Raw genomic sequence first — 10,477 nt, forward strand, 5'->3', positions numbered from 1 at the left:
TCAAACTATATATGATTATTATATTATATTATCTTTTAAAAATAGTCATTGATTTTGTTTTCAGTTTGAAAACCCTAGACACCTCTTCGGCTCCTTCCGATTTAGATCGCCGTTAGGAATAGAGAAAGACCTAGAATCATCTTTCTCTCCTTTTTTGCGGCTGGTGTCGGCGATGAGGAAAAGAGAAGGATCTCACCCTCACGGGTTTGGTTGATTCACTAGTATTGATGAGGTAAGAACCCTCTTCCTTGGATCTTTGAAAAATATTGTAGAATTATTATTGTTATTTTTCTAGATCTTGATATGTTAATGTCAGATATTAGTGATGGATGGGTAAGCTTAGCTTCTTGTTTGAGGAGTTTGAGATTAATTTGATAGGTTTCAGATTTCATTTTTGATAATGGCAGAAACTCATCTTAAATTTTAGGGCTCCTAAAGGCATAATTTGAAGGAGATTAAAGTAAAAAACTTGTAGAGTTTGACGTTAGACAAGTACCTTCCAAATTTCAGAATTTTTGGAGTAGTATCCTGTAAATTATAAGCTTTAAACTCAGGTGACATGGACAGCTTTCTTGTGCAGCCCTTGATAATTTTATTAATTTATTTCATGATTGTAGATTCTAATTTAGATTTAGAATTATATAAGAAAGTTCTAGAAGATGATGTTATATTTTTCTCTCCCAAAGTTTAGAATTTGTACCACTGTAAATTGTGAGATATGATCATATTTCTATAGATGTGCTTAATGACATTTCTGCAGAAAGCATGAAGATTGATTTGAGAATTTGTTGATCTTAGAGATTGAATCAGGACTCATGTTTAATAGGAAAGTTGTTCCATTTTGAGTTAGTTATATGATATTAAAGTTTGATCTTATTTGAAGTTATGTGTTGTGAGATATGTTTTATTGGAAGAGGTATGTCTGAAATTGTTGGTTTGCATACTTACAATTTTTAAAAGTGATGGCTTAAAATGCCGTAGATCTCAAATCATAATGAGATTTGGATATGTTATAGATGTGGATGTCTAGTTTTTCAAAAATTTGAAAATTATGATTTGGGTTAGAGTTCACAAAGCTATGCTGATTTCAATCTTAAGGTTCGGTTCGTAGGGGAATTGGTTATTAGTCTCGACCTTGGTAGTTTTGTTAGTGTCTTGATTATGTTTTTGCATTTGTGTGAATTTTAGAATTTGATTTTCTTGTAATTCTGATGGGTTATTCCCAAATATAGGACTTCCTAAGAAACTCGTGAAAGAATTTGAAATCTGACCGTTAATCAGGTAAGTATCCCACATATAAATCCTATTATATGTATATACTTGAAAATTCTGGTATTTTTGAATTTCTGAATTTTTTGAGAAAAATGCTTATTATTTCAAATTATATTTTGAATTACTTATTTATTTATTATTTGAAATTCGTATGTAAGTATTTAGTTTTGGAAATGAATTGGAATTATTTTTATCTGAAAACGGGATCATCAAATTTTTGTATTCTATTATGATAAATGTTTGAACATTACATATTTTGACATAGCAACTTGTAGTCCTCAACTAACTTTGCAATAACCCTATCATTGAGATTAAATATTGATCGTGTTGACATGTATCTGTGAAATAGAAACTATAGTTTGTCATCATTCCGTCGGTGAAGAATAACCGCTTTTGATAATTCTGGCTCGGGTCATTGAGGGTAAACTTATGAGTTCTGATATTCTGGCTCGTGTCACTGAGGGTAAACATATGACCTTTGACATTTTGTTTTGGCAATAGTTATTTGTGGGACATATATGCTTGACTTTTTGATCAGTTATGTTTTATTGAAGAACTTAACTTCTGAATTTTACTCCGATAAACTTGTATTTTATTATACTTGTTTGAGTTTTGAAATTTTGAAACTTTGATAATTCTAATATTTTTTAGTGGGTACTTACTGCCCTGTCAAACTCATAATCTGTTGTTTAATTTTTTTTTTCAGATCAAGAGTTTAATAACTCACGGCTTTGAGAATCGGGTTTTGAGGCCTTGCACGCCTACTAGGCCTCGGCCTTGTAGGTGTGCGGCCGTTTGTCGGCACATGGGGTCTGGCGAGCCGGGTTCGGGGACGTGACAATCATGTTTGAATTAAGGATACTTGATTGATTGGATTTTCTAAAGGTATTTAATAAAAATTAATAGAATATAATTAATTACTCATCTTAAGTTCATAAAAACTTATTATTATTATTATTATTATTATTATTATTAATTTGTTTTATAGATGGCCTAGTTTAGTTATAAAATAAGTCGGCAAAAGATTTTTTTTAAATAAAAATTAATTTAATTTAATTTTAAAATAGTAAATGCTATTGTTACAACAAAATTTTCAATTTTAAAAAATGGGCAAATTAGAGAAAAAATTTAGAGTAGGTTCTTCTTATAATTTATAATTTATTTTTATGAATACTCAAAGTAATTTAAATATAGTGTTTTTTTGTCCCTTTGGGATAAATCTTGCCCTCTTATAAAAGTTTTGGATGATTGGCCTTTTATTAGAGAAATATTTGATTAGCAAAATATGAAATTTGTATTTTAAAAAAATGGTTTGGAGTGGACGCCAAAGATCATGGTCGTCAGTGCATCATCAAGGAGTGGGAAAACCATTGACACGGAAACGTCAAAGGGCTCTGGGACGAGACAGGACGGTGTCCCTCTAGTACCCATTGTTTATGAGGAGCAACTACTTGATGCCAATGAGCCTGCTGATTTGAACGAGGAGGTAGAGAGATGGAAGGATCAGATAACTCTTCCTGCCATCTACTATGCCATCAGCGAGGGGACACTCCACATGTTGGCTGAGAAAGAGATGGCTAAGGAGGTATGGGGGATGATGAAGACAATGCACATGGGCATTAAACGCTTCAAGTAGTCAAAGATCTAGACTCTGGGGAGTGAGTGTGTAGGTCTTCGCATGCATGAAGCAGAGATGGTCAATGATGTTGCCGTGAAGTTGACCAGCATAGTCAATAAGATCCGTGCATTGAGTGACAAGGTAAATGAGACCTACATCATCAAGAAGCTACTCCGCGCTATCCTTTCCATGTTTCTTCAGATCGGGTCGACATTTGAGTAGTTTGGCAACCTTAAGGGGGCGTTTGGTTGGATGTAGTTGAAAATGCAGTGGATTTGTATTTACAAATCCTTGTATTTGAAAATTCAGGAGAGTCAAATCCAGTGTTTGGTTGGATGTATTTGTAATGCAGAATCACAAAATTTTGTATTTGGTTGGAATGATTTTTTAATTTAGATTTTATTAAATAATTAATATAATATAATATATTAATTATATATTATATTATTAATATTAATTACACTATAATTATATTTTATAAAACATTAAATAAAATATAATTATAGTGTAATTAACTTTATGAGTAATTAATATAATTAATATATACTTAATTTATTATAATACAATATAATATATTAATTATTTATTAAAATAATTAATATAATATAATATATCAATTATATACGATATTATTAATATTAATTACACTATAATTATATTTTATTTAATATTTTATAAAATATAATTATGGTATAATTAATATTATGAGTAATTAATATAATTAATATATACTTAATTTATTATAATAAAATATAATATATCTTTATTAAAACAATTAATATAATATAATATAATATATGAATTATATATTATCTTACTAATATTAATTACACTATAATTGCATTTTATTTAATATTTTATAAAATATAATTATAGTGTAATTGATATAATTAATATATACTTAATTTATTATAATAAAATATAATATATTAATTATTTAATAAATAATTAATATAATATAATATATGAATTATATATTATATTACTAATATTAATTATACTATAATTATATTATATTTAATATTTTATAAAATATAATTATAGTGTAATTAATATTATAAGTAATTAATATAATTAGTATATTAATTACTATATGGGAATCACTGGATGGGATTTTGAAATTCGGTCATTTTGGCCGAATTCCAAAATCCCATGACTTTTGGATTTGAAAATACAAAGGAGATTGAAATCCATTGAAACAAACAAAGGATTTCTCAAATCCAAGGATTTTCAAATCCAAGTATTTTCAAATCCGGCCAAACAAACAGCCCCTAAGATGATGACCATGGAGGAGGTATCTCACAACACTATATATGAAAATTTGTGATACTCATCTTAAACTATATATGAAAATTTGTGATGAAAATTTGAGTAGTTATAAAAAGTTGCTAAAACTATATATGAAAATTTGTGATACTCATCTTAAACTTTTAATTTGAAATGAAATGTGGTACTATAATCATTCACATGAAATTCATGAATTAGTTTGTTTGGCTTAGTAATGTTTTGTTTAGTTATGTGATAAATAAACATAAATAGAAAAAAATATTATTTTTATATTAAAAATTAATTAAATTAACAAAATTGTAATTTGTAAGATTATATAATGTACTTGTTAGTTTAATATTTTCCAATATCACTTGTGTGACAGATATATAAAACTTACATGTGTTTTTTTGTAAAATAAGATATTATTATGGGTATGCTCTTGAACCCCAAGGAGGATACTTGTATTATATATTGTTACAAATAATTATAGCAATTTATTTTGATATTCATATAAATCTTGCGATGACATTTTAATTAGTTTTCAATGTTATAGTTCTTGTGTATTAACTTAAACCTTCTAGTCTATATGGTATGAGGAGAAAGACACTAGAAGGGTTTAGTACTCTTACATTTAAATAGTTCATGAATATGAGATCATTAATTGGTTGTTAAAGATTCTCAATGATTTATAAATATTATTTAATTGGGCATATAGTGATAGTTGAACACAATGGGATAAATAACCTTTAGACCTGAGGTATTATGATGACCATATACTTGTTATGGCTAGTTTGTTATTAAAGTAGTTAGGCTTAATTTACTTTTTATAGGACCAACCTCAAATTGTGACTATGTCGGGCAAGTAGCAATTATAAGTAATTACCAACAAGAATTGGTTCTCTTGGAAGTAAATGAGTTACTATCCTCTATGATCATGAATAAGTGAGAATAGAAGACATTGACCAAAGCACTCAAACTAATCATGTGAGACACGAAGGACAGTGATGTACTCTTCATAAGTGCACGGATCGTAATTAGTAATAAAGTGGTACCCTGTGAGGGGTAGGGTTGTCGAACCACATCGATTGTGACTCCTAGTACTAATTACTCTTCTAATCTATAGCCACTCAACAAATGGGTTGAAGGTGATTAAACTAAGGAAGAATGATAAGAAATGATGAAAATGACAAGTGGATAAAGGAAGGGTTGTTACAATCAATGAGAAGCAATGCCCCGGATTAATTCCTAAGTGCATTAGTGTACTCACTTTCTTCCAATTACTATTAGGTACATTTTAGGGCTCTTAAGTGTGCTCACATGAAATGCCATAACTATGGCTGTCCAATACGTCGAGTTTTGCAATTGTGACGACAGGTCTCATACACATCAAGTTTTGCAATCACACAAGGTAATTACAACTATGGCATTCAACACACGTCAAGTTTTACAATTACAACTATGTAATTTAAGCACATCAAGTTATACGGCACAAGATTTAACATAAAAATGCAATAAAACTCCATAGCCATTGAACATAAGTAAATCAAAGTACACTAAGTATCATGGTTCATTAGCCTAGCGCACCATGGAATGGTTATCCCCTCATGAGTTTATACAAATGAGAAAGAGAAAGAGATACAAAACAATGTAAATGCATGACTCCCTCTTCCAAGTAAAATCTTCTCAAATGAGCTCTAAGAACTTCCTTGATTTGTTGAACCTTACTCCTCGATGTGTCTTCAAATCTCCTTCGAATCTCTGGAAGTGGAGGAGAAGACTCTGGCCAAAAGATCCCTCTCAAAACCCTAGATTTGGGCATAGAAAGGTATTTTTTAGGTTAAACATGTCCTAAGTGTGGTCGTGCTTAGGCTGTGCTTTTCTTGGGATTTCTGCAGAATTTGGCTAAGTGTCCAAGCAAAGGAATGCACAGGGAGAGCACGGTCATGCTCTGCCTATGCTCAATCGAAGCACGTCTGTGAAAGGAGTAGAGAAATCGTGCTTTAGCTGCTAAGAAGGAACTTCCGAATATAGAGAAATACACAGGGAGATAACATGCCTGTGCTTCGCCAAGGAACACACCCATGCTTGCATTGTTGCTTAGCCCTCTTGAAACTAGCAATAAGCATGGCCAAGAAGCACGATCGTGCTTAGATTTGCTTAGCTTGAACACTTAGCAAATGATGTTCTTTTTGCCGATTTACTTTCCAAATTTGCTTCTATTGTCCCGGACCCTAATATTCTACATAATAAACAGAAAAATACCTAGAATAGCATTGAATAAAGACATAGAGTGCTAAAAGATAAGCAAAATATAACTCAGAAATAAATAAAATAATGATTTGAAATGCACTCATCAAGTAGTTTTGTCTTACTCTACTATGGTTATTTGCATATAATCGAATCTAGTGAGTTTGATTTTTTAAGTAGCTCTCACTCTTTTGGGATGAAAGAATCACGGGTTTATATACATTGATAATCATAATTAAAAAAGGTTCATTATTATTTACTCATTTGTATTTGATTGACTACTGCGTGGGCCACAGGGATGGTTAGATATCACCCACGCCCTTTGGTATCCTCCCATTACCAATAGTAATAAACCTAGAGAATCACAATTAACAAAATTAAGAATCAGTCTCACTTTGAGTGTAGGGTTAAAATTATCAATTTATAATTTTACTTCATGGGAGGAATCAAAATTGTAAATTGGTCTAAGGTTTTGTCTTAAGTTTAAATTTTGTTTAAAGTTCGATAAAATTGAATAATTAATTAAAATTATAAGTGATTAAAGATAAAAGTTATTTTGGTTGGTTTATGACTTATATTTAGATTAGAGCTTCATAATAAGATAATTTTTACCATGTTTTATGAACTTTATATAAATATAATTCTTCTTCAAAATTAGAGGAATAATTCTATTCTCTTGTGAGATTAATCCTTAATCTCTCTCTTTCTCTCTAATACTAGTGGTTACTTTGTACAAGAAGTGGAGATTACTTCTTAATTTTAGTATGGGATCTAGAGGCGTAAGACCGTTGTTTGACGCCAAAAGATTTGTGACGACATGAGCAACAAATTTGGCACATCCAGGGTAATTTTAATACTTATTTTTTAAAATAAATTAAAATATGTTTTTCATCAGATCGACTAGTTGATGTCACTAAGTTTTCTTTCTTCTGCATGTATTTAATTTTATTTATATACTTTTGCAATATTTTCTTATAGTGGTATCAGAGCCAAACCAATTAATTTGATGAACATAAGTTTAAATCATCTGATTACATTGGTGTTTAATCAAAAGAAATTATGATAAACTTGATATGTTTTGTGTGCTTTCTAAATATTCTTAATTTTGGTTTTATGAATGCTTGTAATTTGATATTACATTTAATTAAACATTAAAATAAAACTAATAAAAAAATATTTAGAGGGCCCACGGTGCAAGCCCTTGCGGGCACGACACACAAGCCCACGCGACCCGGAACATGTAGGCTCCATGAGGGCTCTCCACATAAGTGTAGTCTTGCATGAGGGGTGATGAATGTACGCCCCATGTGAGTCCCACACTCAAGGGGTACGACCACGCAAAGGGTAGCAGCATAGGCTCATGAGGGTCTTGTTACGCGTAGGTCACACAAAAATCCTACACAGGTGTTTGGGTCATGAGCAAGTGGCTCTCGGGCCAACCATGGGGCTCATACTTGGGCTCAATGCAGGCCGTGTTTGTTGGACCCACATAAATATAATATATGATTGTTGAAATATAACTTTGGTAGAAAATTATTAATTGCTTTGTTGATCATGAATGCATTTTGTTGATGAAAATTTTGGAGTGAACAACCGTAAAAACACAAGTTGTGCTCAAAGACATGTAAGTTTGTGCCAACCTCCATTGTGCTCAAGCGAATACAGAGTTTGGAGGGGCACAAAATCAATCACACTCATGTGTTTCAACTTGTGCAATACTATCAAAATCTTCGTCAATTTGATTTTATTTTGGCCTCGATGAAAGGTGTGGATTCGGGAGTATTTTGGCAAAATAGTATAGCAGTTTACTGTAGCAAATCATTGTAGCAAAATTACTGTAGCATTACTGTCCCGTATGAATGGCCGATTCTAGCCCTATTTAAGTTGCGATTTTAGATGTTTTGAAGCATCTTTTTTCTCATCTTTCCTCCATCTTTGGAGGCGCTTGCGGCTAGGGTTTGGAGAGGCTTTTGTTAGGTTTTTGGAGTGGTTCTACGGCCTTCAACACCACGTTCCTTCGGAAGATAGTTATTGGGGAGCTTTCGTCAGCATCAATTCGGCGAGGTATGCCCATAGGCTTGAAGAGCGAACCTTTGAAGAAGACGAGGCTACTCCACAAGACCATCAATATGGACTACAAGGGTGTTTTACTTATGGATTACATTCTTTTACATTTGATTTCATTATTGATTGTATCTTGCTCCATGGAGAGCTAAACCCCTAGTGGGTGCTTGGACTTGTAAACCCTAGGATTATTTTGCTTTCATTGACGTTTTATTATGTTTCTTTAATTGATGGTTTTAATTGAGTTCCAATCTTGAATGCTTGTTGAGTTGATTTTCCCTTAGAGTGACACTAGGGTTGAGAATCCATCTTTGTAATCCTTGTGGATGAGTGACACACCGTGAGAGTTAGACAAAGCAAAGTTGGAGAGGGTCAAGAGGGTGAGTTGAGAGGTAGCGAAATGTCCCATTTACTCTTATGGTGTGATTTATCCTATCTCCGTGTTCCAAGAGTTCTTTGCGATCATTATAGAGTGAAGTGCTAAGAGATGAACTCCACTGGGGATTAGTTGCACAAGCAACAGAGTGAAGCGTTGAAGTAATGCTTAGTGCTGGGGCTTAATTTTGACTAGGGGTCTTTCGCCTGGACCAAAAGTTTAGATTTATATTAGGGAATAGTGTTTATCACTTTGAGTCCCTAGATATTCTTGCAATCCCAAACAGTGTGAGGCGTCGAGAGTACTCCTTTCGTTCGGGGCATAGTATAGGGTTCGTCATGGTTGACCTTAGGTTTGGGACCGTATGTTATTGGATTTCTAGGGAGAGCAATGTCTGGGTGGCCCCACTTTCTATCGATTGCCTCTCCTATTATTTTCTTGTGTCTCTTTCTTATTTTCTTTAATTTCTATTTGCATTGATATTGCTCACACCACTCTTAAATCATCTCCATCATAGTTAAATAGAAATTCTTCTGTTTTTGATCACTATTCCCTGTGGATACGACTACTCACTCACTAGGGTACTTTATTACATCGACAACCCGTGCACTTACTGTACACACATGCAAGGAGTGTATCAAGTTTTTTGCGCAATTGCCGGGGAGTAGCGTTTTGGAAGCATTTTGCACTTTGCTATTTTATCTATTCATCACTTGTTCTATTCCACACTTTTTTATTCTTTTATCGTTCTGGTTTGTTTCTCTTTCTTTGGTTGCAGCTCCATGTTATGACCCAAGGAAACCCTTCGACATTGGTTGAAAGTGATCCGGACATTGGAAGAAGAATTCATAGAAGGGGAAAAGAACCTGTGCAAGAACAGTCTAATCAAGCTAAAATAGAAGTTGAAGGGTCTGATAATATGACAGAACAGAATGAGTAGCAGAGGACACTCTCAGATTATGCCAGACCCACAGTTCTTGGCACACAGTCTAGTGTTGTGCGGCCACCGATCACGGCTCAGAATTTTGAGCTCAATCTAGGTTTAATCCAGATGTTACAGTAGTCCGCACAGTTTAATGGGTTGGCCGATGAGGGTCCAAACAATCACATTGAGAACTTCTTGGAGGTGTGTGACATACTCAAGATTAATGGTGTCAAAGATGATGCTATCAAGTTGAGAGCCTTCCCATTTTCCTTGAAAAGGAGAGCAAAGCAATGGCTATATTAATTACCTAGAGCATCGATCACTACATGGGAGGAGATGGTAGAAGCTTTTCTTGCCCGATAATTCCCTCCCGGAAAATCTGTGAAGCTTAGGAATGAAATATCCTCTTTTGTGCAAACGGAATTGGAGTCTCATTTTTGAGATATGGGATAGATTCAAGGAGCTCCAATAAAAATGTCCTCAACATGGGTTCCCCGAGTGAATGATTATTCAGATTTTCTATAGCGGGTTGAACCCAAGCACGAAGCAGTTACTTGATGCTACAACAGGAGGTACCTTAGGTGAAAATAATAAAATAAAACTAATTAAATAAAATTATAGCAAAAAAAATTAAAAAAATGAATTAAAATCATATATTAATGAAATAGGAAGCATGTTATAACTATTACAAAAGAAGTCTTCCTCG

General features: G+C 32.8%; 1 non-coding gene across 1 annotated transcript; it reads right to left on the minus strand.

The window, feature by feature from the left end:
* Window positions 1–10,155: 10,155 nt before the first annotated feature.
* On the minus strand, window positions 10,156–10,263 carry LOC120276605. Its single transcript, XR_005541319.1, has one exon. It is a non-coding gene; the product is annotated as a small nucleolar RNA R71 (small nucleolar RNA).
* Window positions 10,264–10,477: the final 214 nt, after the last annotated feature.

The sequence above is a fragment of the Dioscorea cayenensis genome, chromosome 14, assembly GCF_009730915.1.
Source record: "Dioscorea cayenensis subsp. rotundata cultivar TDr96_F1 chromosome 14, TDr96_F1_v2_PseudoChromosome.rev07_lg8_w22 25.fasta, whole genome shotgun sequence".
Taxonomy (NCBI): Eukaryota; Viridiplantae; Streptophyta; class Magnoliopsida; order Dioscoreales; family Dioscoreaceae; genus Dioscorea; species Dioscorea cayenensis.